This window comes from Pteropus medius, unplaced genomic scaffold, assembly GCF_902729225.1.
Source record: "Pteropus medius unplaced genomic scaffold, Ma_sr-lr_union100, whole genome shotgun sequence".
Classification (NCBI taxonomy): domain Eukaryota; kingdom Metazoa; phylum Chordata; class Mammalia; order Chiroptera; family Pteropodidae; genus Pteropus; species Pteropus medius.
The window spans coordinates 8,258,935-8,274,128 of NW_024355990.1; the positions used below are offsets into that span (position 1 = coordinate 8,258,935).

Consider the following 15,194-nt stretch of genomic DNA (forward strand, 5'->3'; position numbering starts at 1 on the left):
GCCATTAATTAAGCAAACTTTATTTGAATTTTACCCATCCTTCTTCTACGTCCTATTTGTATTCCAAAATCTAATTGAGAATCTTGCATCATATTTAGTTTTTATGTCTCCTTGGTTGCATCCAATCCATAATAATTCTTTAGTCTTTTCTGGTGCGTGCATGCACACATATGCATGCATGTGTGTTGTTTGTGTGTGTGTGTGTGTGTGTGTGTGTGTGTGTATGATTGTGTACTGATACTGTGGTTTTAATCTAACACCACTAGGTTCTTATCAGCCTTCCCTTTTCATTATTTGTAACTTTCATATTCTATAACAGTGAGAGAACTGGCTCTCTTTACATTCTAAAAAAGTTTCCCTTTATTCATATACATATAATGTTGTTACCGAATAAGTAACCCACACTTTTATGAGACATAAATTTACTAATTGGAGTTAGTATTTGTACATAATTTTTTTGATCTTCATACTTACAGAATCCGGTCAACAAACATTCTTTTCCAAAGTTATTTATGTTAGCTATGTTTAATACATCCTTCAATGTGGTTTTATAATTTGTTTGTACTACAGTTAGGTTCATTTGATATTGTTTTATTACATTTTGGGGTTCTCTCCCATACATTCTGGTTGATTTTAATAATTGATTAACTTGGAGAAGAAGTCAATCACATGGTTCTATGAATCTCACCCTTACTAACCATTTCCCATGCCCTTTTTTCTACCCCTTTCGACCATCCCCTTTAGTTACCAATCTTTTTAGTTTCTGGTTTGTCTTCTCTATAGTCCATTTGTACAAATGAGAAGATACTTGTGTCATTTTGTATATCCCCTTCTTTGTTACGTGAAGGATAACATCATCTAGGTAATCTCCTGTATATATTTTTTCTTATCAGTATATCCTGAATATTATTTCCTATCATTCTGCAGAGGTCTTACAAATTTTTTACAATTGTACAGCATGCTGTTGGGTGACTATACCATAATTTGTTTAACCATTTTCTTAAGTATGGACATTTAGGCTTTTGCAGTATTTTGCAATTACAAAAAATGCTCCAAGAAATGACCTTGGGTGTGCGTATTTTCGTATTCTTGTGCATGTATCTTCAAGTAGATCCCTGGAAGTAGAGTTGCTGGGTCAAAATATGTAGTTTTGCTAAATGACATTAAAATTTTTTTTCAGAACGATCGTGCAGATTGCATTCCTACCAGTAGAACCCTCTCCAACAGTATACACTGTGATTTTTATTTTAAAGTTAGCTAATCAAATAGGAAAAAAAATGGCATCTCAACCTTTTAATTTGCATTTATCTAGTTATGTGTGTTTCAATATTTTTTCAAATGTTAAATGCTATTTTATCTTATTTTATGAATTATCTGTTCCTATCTTTTTCTTGTTTTTATCAAGTCATTTTCCCCAAAAATATTTGTTCCTCAAGTTTTAAGAATTTTGCTAATAAAGATAGCAGCCATCTGTCTTTATATATATCTATATATATATTGCTGTTTTGTGAATTGTCTTTTGACTTTGTTTATGGTACTTTTTGTCATGTAATTTTTTTATTTTTATGTAGTCAAATTTATTAATTTTTTGTTTTATTATCTTTGGGTTTTGAATCATAGTAAGCATTCTCTTATATCAAGGCCACAAAGGAACTCATCCATGTTTTCTTCTTCTTGCTTAGTTTCTTTTCTCTACATTTGTATCTCTGGTTCAGATGAGTTTTGTTCTTGTGTGTGGTGTGAAATATAAATATAGTTTTATTGACTTTATCCAAATGGTTACCTGATTGTCCAGTACCATTTATTAAAGAGATCATCTTCCCCACATAGCTTTGAAATGCTACCTTTATCACGCTCTAAATTTCCATATATATTTGAGTATCTTTTTGACTTTTCTATTCTATTCTACTGGTCTACTTATTGGTTCATGTACCAATATCGCAACTTTTAATTATGAAATTTTATTGTATATCTGATTATAGCTATTTTGCGTGGTCATTTTTTTTCTGTTTTGTGTGTATTTTCCTAGATACTTTTGCATGTTTGTTTATCTAAATAAACTTTATTATCAGCCTGCCTAATTCCATAAACCGTTCATTTAATATTTTCATTGCAACTACATAAAATTTGTAAATTAATTTAGGGAGTTCTGACATCCTCGTAATGTTCAATCTTCCTATCTAAGAACAAGAAATGAATACTTTTCCATTTATTTAAGTCAACTTTTGTGTCTTTCAGTAGTGCTTAAAATTTTTCCTCATAAAAGTACCTCATACAGATCTTACACGTGTTCCGTTTCACTTAAATGTATGGACACTTCCCATATTGTTACAGTTGTACATAACAATCATTTCAGTGGTTCTGCTTTATTTCTCTGAAATTATGACGTTCTAATGGAAAGAATTTCACTTCCTCCTCTGACTACTCCTATTACATATCATGCCGCATTAAGCCACTTCATACAGTTCTTTATTACATTCAGATGATATCCCAGAAATTGGTTATGTCTTTAAATGCATTTCAAAATGTATTTCTTAAATGGTTGAATCGATTTATAGTGCCACTAGCATTAAATGACTTTGCTAGCTTTATTGCATCCATTTTTTTTAGCATTAGTCAGGAGTAAATTTTTTAAATTGGCTAAATTGAGAGAAGCAAAACGTCATTTTCTTTTCATTTGAAATAGTTTTAATATCTCAAATTGCTTATCATATTTATAAATTTTACCTATTCTGGTTTGAATTATTTTTTATTAGCTGTCTAGTTTTCCTAAATGTTTTATTGCACTCAGAATAATTTGAAAATTCACAAATGTGTTCAATTTACCTAATATGTTTGTGCTAAGAATTTGATATTCTTCCAGAGATATAAAGGCAGTGCCTTCATTTAAAATATGTGTTCTTAGATACATGATTTACATTTATATTTTAAATATGTTATTCTAGTTTCAAACTAAAATATCAACTCCATTCTTAACTCTTATCAACTTGTCTTTGGGTAACCTCTACTCTTACTGGAATATTGTTAATATAAATAACATGGAGAACTTATTGACGTGAATTATTTCAGTTTATTCTGAATTTAGGTTCTCTCTTCGACCAAATATGCATTAGAGATAAACAGTGTTCAGTCATTTATCATCCTGTGTGAAATCTAAACAATAGCTAAAGTATAAAGACCTTAAATGTGCTCTTTATTATACACTTGACTATTCAATGTAATCATGGTAAGTTTTGAAATGTCCTATATCTTCTTTATTGCTGAGTACGTCATACTAATTGTTTGCCACTCTGCCTGTTCCTTAGACCAGTGGTCCTCAAACCTATTAAATAAACTGTATCTATCTTAAAAATAGAGTTAATGTAGTTTTATCTATATGCCTCAACTAAACTTTGCCTAAGACTGTCTCTAATATACACTCATATGAGGAAAAATGATCTCATTTTGAAAATCATTGCATTTCTGAACTGAACAATATGTACTTTTCATCAGAAGAGAGATTGACAGTTGTATGTATTTGTTGCAATGTGTGTGTATGTTGCAGAGAGAGAGAGAGAAGAGAGAGAGAGAAAAAGAGAGAGAGAGAGAGAGAGAGAGAGAGAAATGGGAAACACTCGCTCCCAAGAAAACACTCTTCAATTCACACAGAAGGAACAATAGTTGGAAATGTTTATAAACACAATAACTTGTGTAGTCGCCAACCAATGTCCTTAAAGAACATGTTCCCACGCATTTTACCAATGAAGGCTAAGAATTTTAAGCTATGGACAAAGTAAATAAATACAATTATCAAAGTATCTCTCTGAGACTTATTACTGTAGTCTATGAATTATCACTAATGTGTCACCAGATGGCTTGCACTATTAAAGCTACACTGTCTGTTTGTGCAGGTCTTTTCAGTCTAGTAATGAATTTCACATAATTTACTTTAGTTCATCTTAATAAAACTACCCAGTTCCTCTATAAACTTGATTATTTAAGGAAAACTATTTATTTATTCATTCATTTTTATATCCATGGAAGAAGCATTTGTCCATTTAATCATGACAAAATTCATTTATTCATATTTTGGTTAATTCGTTTTTTAAAAATGTATATCATGCCTTGTTAACAATTGATTTAAGATGGCTAGAAATATGGATTATTTAGAATAGTATCTCTCAAACTTTAATTTGCATATGAATAACTGGAGGAATCTTGCTAAATATAAATTACGTTTAAATAGTTCTGGATGCAGCCTGAGATTTGTTGGTACTCCTAACAGGTTCCCAGGCGCTGCCAATGCTGCTGACCCCCTGACAGCACTTCCCGTAGCCAGGCCTAGATGCCTTCGCTCTTCTTGAGATTTTGATAAGGAGATACAACACAGAGTGAACAGTACGTAAGAGTAGCTTCCCAAGCTCCCATTTGTATGTGAAGGAGGGATGCTGGAGAAGAAGCATATGTACATGTGACAAGGGGCATGTAATGTTTCTGTGTAATAAGGATTTTATAATTCAACTCTACTTTCAAGAAGAAAGTGGCTTTTCCCAGCTAAAGATGCTACACTTATCCAACTCATCTTGAGGGTATAGATAAGCAAAGATCCACAAGAGAGATCACAGTCCTGTGACGAATGTTTGCTGCAGTGATGTCAGAGATAAATATGCAAAGATTAAGAATTGTTTTAGTCATTGATGAGAACGATCCTGAGGCCAGAAACTGTGCTCCTTAAAGCATGTGGGGCACACAACTTGAATGTCCCAGAGCGATTCTCCTTGTCACCCAGCTTCAGGTTCTGCTCTATCTGCTTTAAGAAGGGAACGGATTCTAAAGTCGACTCAAAGTTCCTGTCATTTGTTTTCAGTCAGTGTGGGCAAGCCTCATTACAGAGAATGGTTTCAGTGAATTTCTTACAATCTATTATTTTATCTTTTTGAAAATGTGTATATTCCCAAATATATATTCATATGTATATTTGGAGAGTCATACCTATCTCAGTATAAGCATCAAATTTAGCAGCCAGGAAACTACAGACTACCTTGCAAATCTTACCTGCAACTTGTTTTTGTAAATAAAATTTTGTTGCAACTCAGACACACCCATTCATTTATGAGTTGTCTATTGCTACTTTCACTCTACAATGGCATAACTGAGCAGTTGAGACAGAGATCATGTAGACTGAAAAGCTCCAAGTATTTACTATCTAGCCTTTACAGGAAAAGTTTGCTGACCCTGGTCAAGACAGTAAAAATCTAGATTAAACAACCTCCTTTATAAAATGCCATGTGACCAGGAATATTACTGCATATATTAACAATGTGTATACATACACACACACACACCCAAAGGTGGGAAGAGGAGAGTAGGGAGAGGCACACATTTCTAGTAAATAAGAATGTTATGAATATTTCCCTCCTTGTATAAATAGCAGATCTACTTTCAAGGAATCATCCAAAGCATAAAAGATGGGACACTATATAAAAGGAAGTCCTTTGACACTGAAAACAGTAAATGAGTTATTATGGTAAAAATAGCATTGCCTGAATAGAGATTATGCATATGGATTCAGCAATTAAATACACAAATAAAGGCACAGATGATACAGGTGTAAAGCTTCAGTCTTGGGATTTGCGTTTAATCAATTTAATACAAGAAATAAGGGGAAATTTTCTGTGTCCTCTTACTGACTCTCATTTTTCCCACCTTTCCATTACCTAAAAAGTGATCTTGACTCATGCTTGTAAGGTGTCTGGGAACAAATACAGGAAGGGCAATAACAACAAACAACAGGAGAATAAGAAACATAATCGAGATACATTTACCCTAATGGGAACACGAATGAGGATTGTGTCGTTTCTGTTATGTGATTGTTCGTGTCCTTCAGAGTATCCTGAAAACATAACCAGGAAAAATCCTTGCCAAAGTGGGCAGAGAATCCCATGGGATCAGAAAAAGCAGCATTGCTTTGCAGAGGGTGAGAAGTAAAACAAGACTGAGAAATGATGAATATAATATGGTCAAGAAATAGGAATTTCATAGGTCTCTGGTTCTTGTCAAATCCTAGTTGGTTGTGTACTTGGTGCAACATCAATCTTCTGCTTTAGTGTTGTTATTTGTGCTATTTCATCTCAGACTAGAGTTGATCTGTGATGTTATAATAACTCAAAATAATTAGTTGATTAAATTGAGTTTCTCGGCTCTACAGTTCACTAAGCTTTCTTTTTTTCTCTCTTTTCCGAATATCAATATTTTTTTACTTTGCTGTTGCTTTTTAAATCTGATAACAATTTTTATGTGTGGGGTTTTAGAACATCTTTCAAGGCATCTTTTGATCTGCTTGACTATAAAAGCATTCAACTATGAAGTCCAGTACATACTGGTTTTCTTCGTCCAGTGGTCCTCAAACCTATTATTTGCCCAATTTCAAAGTTATAGCAAAAAAAGACATCAAACACCCCAGAGCATCACCTGAGCAGACTGTCATTCCGCTGACTAGAGTCAGCGTACCTGGCCACTACCTGGTCTTCATTTGATCGTAAGGGACCCCTGTGAGCCCACAGACTCCTCACAACCTGCTGGCTCAGGCCAGGAGATGAATATTCTCCCCTGATTCTCCTGAAATTATTCAATCTCCATTGTGACTATAGCAATGCTGTGGTCTCAAGCTTGCCTGCCACCCGCTCCGAAGGTGGTCCTGCTGGATTATCACTTCTCTTAGTTCCTACTTGACTAGTTAGGCTATCACATCATGCTGACAACTTGTTCTATGTTCCCAGAGTCCCCTGACTTATGTCAGGCTGTACTTCAGACAGAAAGAGAAAATGAGATTTTTTTTTTTCCTGAAGTGAAGAATATTACCCCGAAGGCTCTCTATTAGTGAAGATTCTTAGTTACAAGCCACAGACCCCGACTATGACTCACTTAAGATGAAAATTGTCTATGGCCATGCCACTCTGAACAAGCCCGATCCCAACTGATCTCGGAAGCTAAGCAGGGTCGGGCCTGGTTAGTACTTAGATGGGAGACCACCTAGGAAGATCAGGTGCTATAGGCATAAAAAAATAAAAAATAAGGGGTTGTAAGCTGACAAGGTCTTTGCAATCTGTGAGGTCAGCCAAGGGTCGCCTCGCCTAATAAATAAATAAACAAACAAACAGATGAAAATTAATGAATTATAGGGAGACAGGGTAGCTCATAGTCTAGAGAACCTGGTGCAAAAATAGTTACTAACCAATGTAGGAAATACAGATGAGCATTACTCGAGGTGGAAGGAAGCATGGGCGAGAGCACACTGCAAGAACGTTCTCACTGGGTGACTACTCTTAGTACCACACCTGTTACCGCCACCGTCAAATGCTCAACCATAGCGCATCTGAATTCCTGGTGTTACTGCCTTCACCACACCCCCGAAAATTCTCTCTGCCACTACTGCCATTGCCACGATGAGTAATGTTTAACTCTCCCTCAATAACTGAAGTGGTCTGCCAAGATCCAAAGTCCAGGGTGGGTACACCTAGTTGGTCTGTGCTCTAGCTGTCAAGAATGGGAGATGGTGTTTTCGCAATGGGAATCGAGGTCCTGTCTTTTACCTAGATGCAGGTACTGGCGGCTTACTTAAAGAAAATGGTCTTCAAATAGGTAACTCTACTCATTGCTCCTCCAAAACAAATATCACAGTTGGAGTTGTGGTAGACAGAATAATGACCCTCAAAGATGCCCATGTCTTAATCAGCAGAGCCTGTGAGTACGTTAAATATGTTACGTCACACGGCAAATGGAAATTAAAGTTGCAAAGAGAATAAAGGTAGATAATCCACTGATCTTAAAAGAGGAATATTATCCCGGATTCTCTGGCCAGCATAATGTAATCATGAGTGTCCTTCAAGTGGAGGAAGAAGGCGGTAGGATAGGACGGAGCGGTGCCACGTCAGAAGGACTTCTCCAGTTGGATTTCAAGATGGAAGAAGGGGCCCATGACTCAAGGAATACAGGCACCCTCTAGAAGCTGGGAAAGGCAAGGAAACAGATTCTTCCTTAGAGCCTCCAGATGGAATCGTGGCCCTGCCAACACCTTGATTTTAGCTCGAAAGTTCTGCGTCAGACTTCTGACCTAAAGAACTGTAAGGTAATAAATTTTGTATTTTTTAAGCCACTAAGTTTGTGGTAATTCATCAGAGCAACAATAGGAAGCTATTGCAGGAGGCCGTGACTTGATGTTTGGGAGCTAATTACAATTTTTACCCCAGGTGACTTTTTTTTTTTCTTCTTCTAAACACTGTTAACTTACATCTAATTAACGGACAAGGACGTTGGCGATTTCACTGCCAAGGAATTTTTTCTCATAACTGTGGAAAGAGTTTCAAGTTTTAATACCTTCTCAAAAATTATATTCCTTCAAATAAAATATAACCAATGTATGGAAAGAACACTTGCTCTAAAAGCAAAGAGGAGTTTCAGATAACAGTGTTACTGACAGGCAGCCAAAAGATTATTCCAAATACTTGGTACTTATAGGCCTGTCTAGTTCTCACTTTATATGCTTTCCAAAAAAGAGAGCTGTGTTTGACCTCATAAAGCCTCACAATTTCTCGATTCTGTTACAAATTACTGATTTTTGGAGGGTGGAAGCGGGGACAGGTAATGATTCCTCCTAGAAACCAGTGAAGTCAGTAGTGCCTTTGGATGCAGATGAGCAGTTTTAAGAAGTTGTTCACCTTAGGGTTAGGAAAAGAAATAGAAATTTCTAATAGATTCGCTGCAATGGTTTTTTTTTGTTTTGTTTTGTTTTGTTTTAACTCAGTGATTAGCAAACTTATACTGTAAAGGGCCGGATAATATCTTCAGCTTTGTAGGACAGAAGGTCTGTGACTACTGTTCCATTCTGCTCGTTGGAGCATGAAGACAGCTATATTCACATGCAAACAAATGTGTGTGGTCACGTTCCATTAAAACAGGATTTGGTCCACAGGTTAGTTTGCTGAATGTTGTTCTAGGTTATAACGCATGCTTGGAAGGGAGCTTAGGACAAAAGTAAGCTGGAAGATCCAGCACTGTCCACTCGTTAGATTCAGTGGTTGGTAGAACCAAGCAAAATCTGAGATGTGAAGAGCACTCCTAGAATAGTTCAGGTAGGTTTCAAAAAACATAACAGTGCAAGCCATGTGTGGAGCCAGTACAAAGGAGACAGAAAACAGTGATCGTTGGAAAGCAAGGTGGTCATTTTGATTTGTTCTATCCAGAGACCCCTATTCCTGTATTTATTTGAGTGCCACATTCTCTCAGGAGGCACATAAATTTTAAAAAACGTTGTTTAGTCCATTTAGGCTGCTGATTCTTTTACTATTACTGAAATGTGTAAAACTGTCATTAAGCTCATCCATCTAGATAGGAGCAATAAAGTCAGTAATAGGTGAAGAATATGCTAACAAGGTTGTTAATGATACAAGGGGGGAAATCAGGCAGAGGAGCATTTCTTTAGGGTACCAATGAATAAACTATGAAGAATAGGAAATATGAAAAGAAAGGAAGGAGGGAGAGAGATTGAGAGAGACAGAGAGACAGATACACACCCAGGGGAGGGAGACATTTACTATTAACTCGACATTGCTACTAAATCATGTACCTTAAGTTCTATAATAATTTAAGTCCCTTTGATTACATATCTTTGAATATTACCTTTGAAAATAAAGAGGCAATTGCTGCAGTGGGATGATTATGTAGTGGAATATACAATGAGGAAAATAGTCTCTTTAATAAATGGTGTTGGGAAAACTGGATAGCTACATGCAAAAAATGAAACTGGACCCCTATCTTACACTATACTAAAAAAAATCAACTCAAATGTATTAAAGACTTGAACATAAGACCTAAAACTATAAAACTTCTAGAAAAAAAAAAAAACATAGGTTAAGCTCTTCGACATTGGTCTTGGCAGTGATTTTTTTTTATTTATGCCTATAGCACCTTGGTCTTCCTAGGTGGTCTCCCATCCAAGTACTAATCAGGCCCGATCCTGCTTAGCTTCTGAGATCAGACATCAGGCTTGTTTAGGGTGGCATGGCCATAGACCATGGACTGTGGCTCTACTGGGGCACGAACCCAGGACCTTCTATGTGTAAAGCAGACATGCTCACCGCTACACTATAGAACCACATCTGGCAGTGATTTTTTTTTTTTTAATTTGACAAACAAAGGCAAAAATAACCAAGTGGGACTACATCCAACTACAAAGCTCCTACACAGCAAAGAAAACCATTGACAAAGTAAAAAAACCAACCTATGGGACGGGAGAAAATATTTTCAAGCCACGTATCTGATAAAAGGGTTAATATCCAAAATATACAAGGAACTTACACAACTTGATAGCAAAAGAACAAATAACCCAGTTAAAAAAATGGGCAGAGGACCAAAGTAGACATTAATCTAAGTGTCTATCAAAGGATGAACAGATAGAGAAAATGTCACACACACAAATGTAACATGGAAAGAAGGGGAAGAGAGAGAATATGGAATGATATTCAGCCTTAAATAGAATGAAATCATGTCCTTTGCAACAGCCTGTATGACTCTGGGGAGTATTATGCTAAATGAAATAAATTAGACAGAGAAAGATAAATATCGCATGGTATCATTTAAATGTGGACTCTAAAATCAATCAATCTCATGGAAACAGAATAGAAAAGTGGTTGCCAGGGGGCAGGGAGGTGGAGAAGAAAGGAGAGGTTGGGTAAGGGTATGCAATTTAGTTATAAGATGAAGAGGGTCTGAGAATCTAATGGATGACATAGTGACTATAGTTGATAACATTGTATTGTATACGAGAAATTTGCTAAAGGAGTAGAATTTAAATGTTATCACCAAAAAAAAAGTACGTGAGGTGAAAAATAAAAATAAAGAGGTAATGTAGTGGAATGACATCAGATCAAAAACGGGTTTTCTTTTCACTAGTTTTTTTTATCATGATTCTTTTGAGGAGTAATCATTCTATTCTTTTATTTATTGGAAATGATCCTTGGATTTAAAGCCTTGAGATCTGAAATTCAAGTCCAATTCTGAACAATTGTATATTTTATCTGCAGGTATTAGATTACGTATCTGTGAAAGAGGTGAGCAGACCTAGTGTTCCCTGAGCCCTTTTGGACTCCGTTTTCAGGACTCTACAATTGTATCCACATAATTTGCAAAGCAGTGAGAGAACTGCCATCGATGGTTTCTGGTGAAAGCCTTCCTTGCCTTTTTCCATCATGCCGAGGAAGAGGAACTTGAGTTTAAAAAGTAGCCAGCGCCTGACTTCCACATGAGAAACATACAGCAAGAAACAGAGGAGAGGAAAGAGTTGGTGTATCTTCACACTTCTCTTCCCTCTAAACTTCTGTCTCTTACTCTTCATCCTTCTCTCTCCCATTAACTGAAATTTCAGGGCAATTCGGGTTCATCATCTCTCTCTCCATGGAGTGAAATAGCCAATACTGATGTTCAGTCTCGTCCCCAGAGATTCTGTGTTAATTGGTCTAGGGTGCACCCTAGACATTACAATTTTTAATAATTCCTCATGTGAGTCTAACTTGAATCCAGGGCTGAAAAATCCTACCTTAAAAAATGGTCCCTAAGCCTGAATGGACTATCATCATTACCTAGATAAGTACAAGTACAGAAAGAAAAGATACAGGTTCCTAGAAGCTCTTGTGATACCTACTGGTTCGGAATTTCTGACGGTTTTGTCAGGCAACATGTACCATATTTAAATGCTCTATAGGGAAATTTAATGGTATACCATATTTAAAACACTGTCTTAAAGGAAATGAAATATGTTCCACTAATTGCTCCTCTTTGCCCTTTCTACTTATCTTCTGCATTAAATAATCCCTTGCTTCAGGCATTGATGGATATAGCAAAAACAATTTGGAAAAGTTGGCTTAATACTTTAAAAATCTTAAGTTCCATCCTCTGGGTTTTGAAAGAATATCAGGCACTTACCTGGACAGACTATTATTTCCATGAAGTAAAGAAGAGTAAGCTGATCTTTATTTTGATGTAGCATTGAGGGCTATGACACAGTATCTGACAACTGATAATGGGCAGAGAAAAAGATAAAGAAGGGTTCTTTGGAATATATGGTCCAATATGCCAGGAGAAGACTAAGGCAAAAATTACCCTGTTGTGTAAATTATCTTAAAACATTGGTCTTTTACTGTGTGGACTCTAAGAAAGAAGATACTTTCCTACCAAGAAGGGCTCCTGGTAGCTAAATGGGCTCAAATTTAAAGACAGAGCCTAGCAGCTGGTTATAAACAGGAGATTCTCATGCAAACCACACTTCAGGGAGCAGCTGACACTGAGTTCCCTGCCTCCTGCACTGAATTGTCTGCCTGCATTGCGTTCCTACTACCTATGCCAGCCCTTTTACAAAGGAGTACCTGGACTGGTATGTTGACCAACTGGACTGAGACTTTCTCCATTCAGTTGGAGCTACGTGGCTATATCGCCATCAGTATCTTTGCTGACCAATCAGAGCAGCTCCATTCTGACCAATCAAACTGAGAAGATTTGGACTCCTCATTTGCATAAAGACAGACCAATCAGGGACCTGGGCAGGGACTTCTGTCTATATAAGTCAGCTCTCCCCTGGCGACAACTCTCTCTTTCCACCAAAGACTGAGGACTGTGTTTCCCCAGCTGGAGCTGAAACACTGAAGATGAAACCCCAAAGACATTTGACTGGACCACAGCAGAGATGAGTAGGTGGAGCAGAGCTATCTAGCAGGAGAGGGGCTTCACCCCAGGACCACCTCACAGCCTTGCTGTCTCCTAATTGAGCTGTAACACTATTAAGCTATTCTCACAGTCCTGTTGTTTGCCCTGAATAAAATTTCCTCTTTCACTGCACTCCAAATTGGGGATTCCTGTTGGCAATGAATAGAGGCCAACGACCATCAGTGGGCAACTATGTTAACAATAACAAGCTTTGTATAACAAACATTTTTCAAATGTAGTCATCGGGCATAATTCTATTCACAAAAGGAGACTACATGGGAGGAGAAGGCAAATGACTCTCCATTTGTGTCCCCTTCCTCATTACCAAATTCCCCTTAACTCAAACTATGTCACCACCAAGCAGAGAGCAAAGCAACTCGAGATAAGCACTATGTTTTTGCATTTATAAAGACCTCAGACAAGGTCTTATTCATTTCTGAACGCTAAGCACCAAGAAAAGTTCCTGGAACATAGTAGACATAATACGAGTATTTAATGAATAAAGATAGGGAGGAAGAGATTTCATGTAGGGGACAAGATGCATATTTAAAAGGCCAAAATACTGTAAGAGCTTTGGGCACTGAGTCACGATTACTCCTTTGTCCAAAAGTGCGGGTTTCCAAACAAATTCCAGACATGTGTCGCAATGTCCTTTGAGGAACATTACCTTAATTCAGATTACATAGATACAGTTATATTGTCCTATAGCTAGCATTCCTTGGAGATCCCATATAAATAATCTCCATCTCCTCCTCCCCATATCTTCGGAAATAAAAACATCAATTCAAGAATTAGCATTAAGAATTTTTCAGAACACTTGATTGAGTAATACAGAGTTCGTAATCATTTTTGTTAGGGTTTCTAAAAGTGAGTAGTTAGAGCTTTCTTACCTTCATACTGGAACAGTCGCTCATTCCTATTTGGGTCTTGAATCTCAGTGAAGAAACTGGCCAATTCTCAGAATTTCAGTGCCTTAGTTATTTATGGCTGCCCATAAACCCATTCTTCTTCCACCTCCCTGGACAGCAATCACGAGGCTCAGATGCCAAGCCGGGAAATATAATGTATTTTTCCAGGAGCAGCTGGCTTCTTGGCGAGCACTTCTGGCAATGATGTGCTCCCCTTTGAAGTCATCTACTGCTCTGACTTATGTTTTTAAGATACATGATGAACTGTTTGGGCTGCTGTGCTATTGTACATGCTATTTTCATTTTGACTCACCTTTTAAATAATGAGGAATTTATATCCACTTAATCCACATGGAAAAAAGCTACTGAGTATGATTAAAAAAAAAAAAGCCCATATATGGAATTTCCACAAAGTTATGTCTTAATGCTGGAAGAGACGTGAGAGGCCACCTAGTCCAACTTCCTACCCAATGCTGGAATTTCCTCCATAATGATCTTAAGCAGAAATAAGTCAACATCTGCTTAAAAGCTTTTGGCGATAGGGCCATTACTACTTCTTAAACTAGGCCACTGTATCACTGGATTGCTGTGATTGTTTAAAAGTCCTTCCTAATACTAAGATGAAATCTACCTTCTCACAGTTTTTAAAAATGCAGGTCACCGCCAGGCCTTTGGAGCAGCACAGAATAATTAACCTTATCCCTCTGCAACACGGTAGCCTGTCAAATGTTTCTCACTCTTTAGTTTTCCATTTTCCAATGTTAACTTCTCCCGTTACTTCAACCATTCCTATCCTCTAGTCAGAAAAGTCCGTCAGTGTACATCTTAAAAGATGTCATCTTTCAGAAGAGTTCACCGGGGTTTACGACACCTCGTTATTGGAACATTATTATTCCATCAGTGTAGACTCCTATCACTTAAGCTTTTTTATCAGCTTCACCACATTGTTGGCTCATAGTTAATCAGGAACTGTGTTAATCTCTGGGTATTCTTGACTATCTAATAGCTTTTAAATATCCTCAAGACAGGTACTATTACAGTTCTCAATTAAATTTGAGAAAACTGAAGTTCAGTGAGATTAAGAAATTTGCTTGATGCCACACAGCTAATTCTTGCCGACTGCAAAGCCCTTTTTGTAATTAATGAACTACATTGTCTCACTTCAAATAAATGTCAACTAAAACTGAGTTGTTGTTTTTTTTAAAATAAATTGCTATCGAACCAAGATTTCTTCTTCTTATTTTTTGTTCCTTTTCATTTTTTGATATAATGACAATCATACAATATATAATTCTATCACTATTTGATAGGAGACAGGCTGAATAAATTATGGTATTCCATATCATGCAATGCTAAATGTTGTTTAGCTGTAAAAAGGTATAAACACTTCTCTTGCATAATCTCCAGGCTATAAACTTAAATGACAAAAAGCAAGGTGAAATAAAGTGTGCATTGTATATTTTGATTTATCTATGAAAGGGAGGATATGAGCCTATCTACATATTTCTAATGCAAAATCATAGTAAAAAGATAAATTGTGTTTTTTTTAAG

At 36.6% G+C, this 15,194-nt stretch overlaps 1 long non-coding RNA gene, 1 other non-coding gene and 1 pseudogene across 4 annotated transcripts in view; 1 reads left to right on the forward strand and 2 right to left on the reverse strand.

The window, feature by feature from the left end:
• The window catches only part of LOC120600103 (uncharacterized), a 65,324-nt gene extending 51,516 nt beyond the window's left edge, over positions 1-13,808 (reverse strand). For 2 of the 3 annotated variants that reach the window (XR_005652098.1, XR_005652100.1), the window contains exon 1: positions 13,626-13,808. This is a non-coding gene — a long non-coding RNA (uncharacterized LOC120600103). The remainder of the gene's footprint in view (positions 1-13,625) is intronic. The other variant, XR_005652099.1, reaches the window with a different exon arrangement.
• Positions 6,918-7,036, forward strand: LOC120600458 (5S ribosomal RNA). The gene has a single exon (XR_005652193.1). It is a non-coding gene; the product is annotated as a 5S ribosomal RNA (ribosomal RNA).
• Positions 9,934-10,050, reverse strand: LOC120600472 (uncharacterized; annotated as a pseudogene).
• Positions 13,809-15,194: the final 1,386 nt, after the last annotated feature.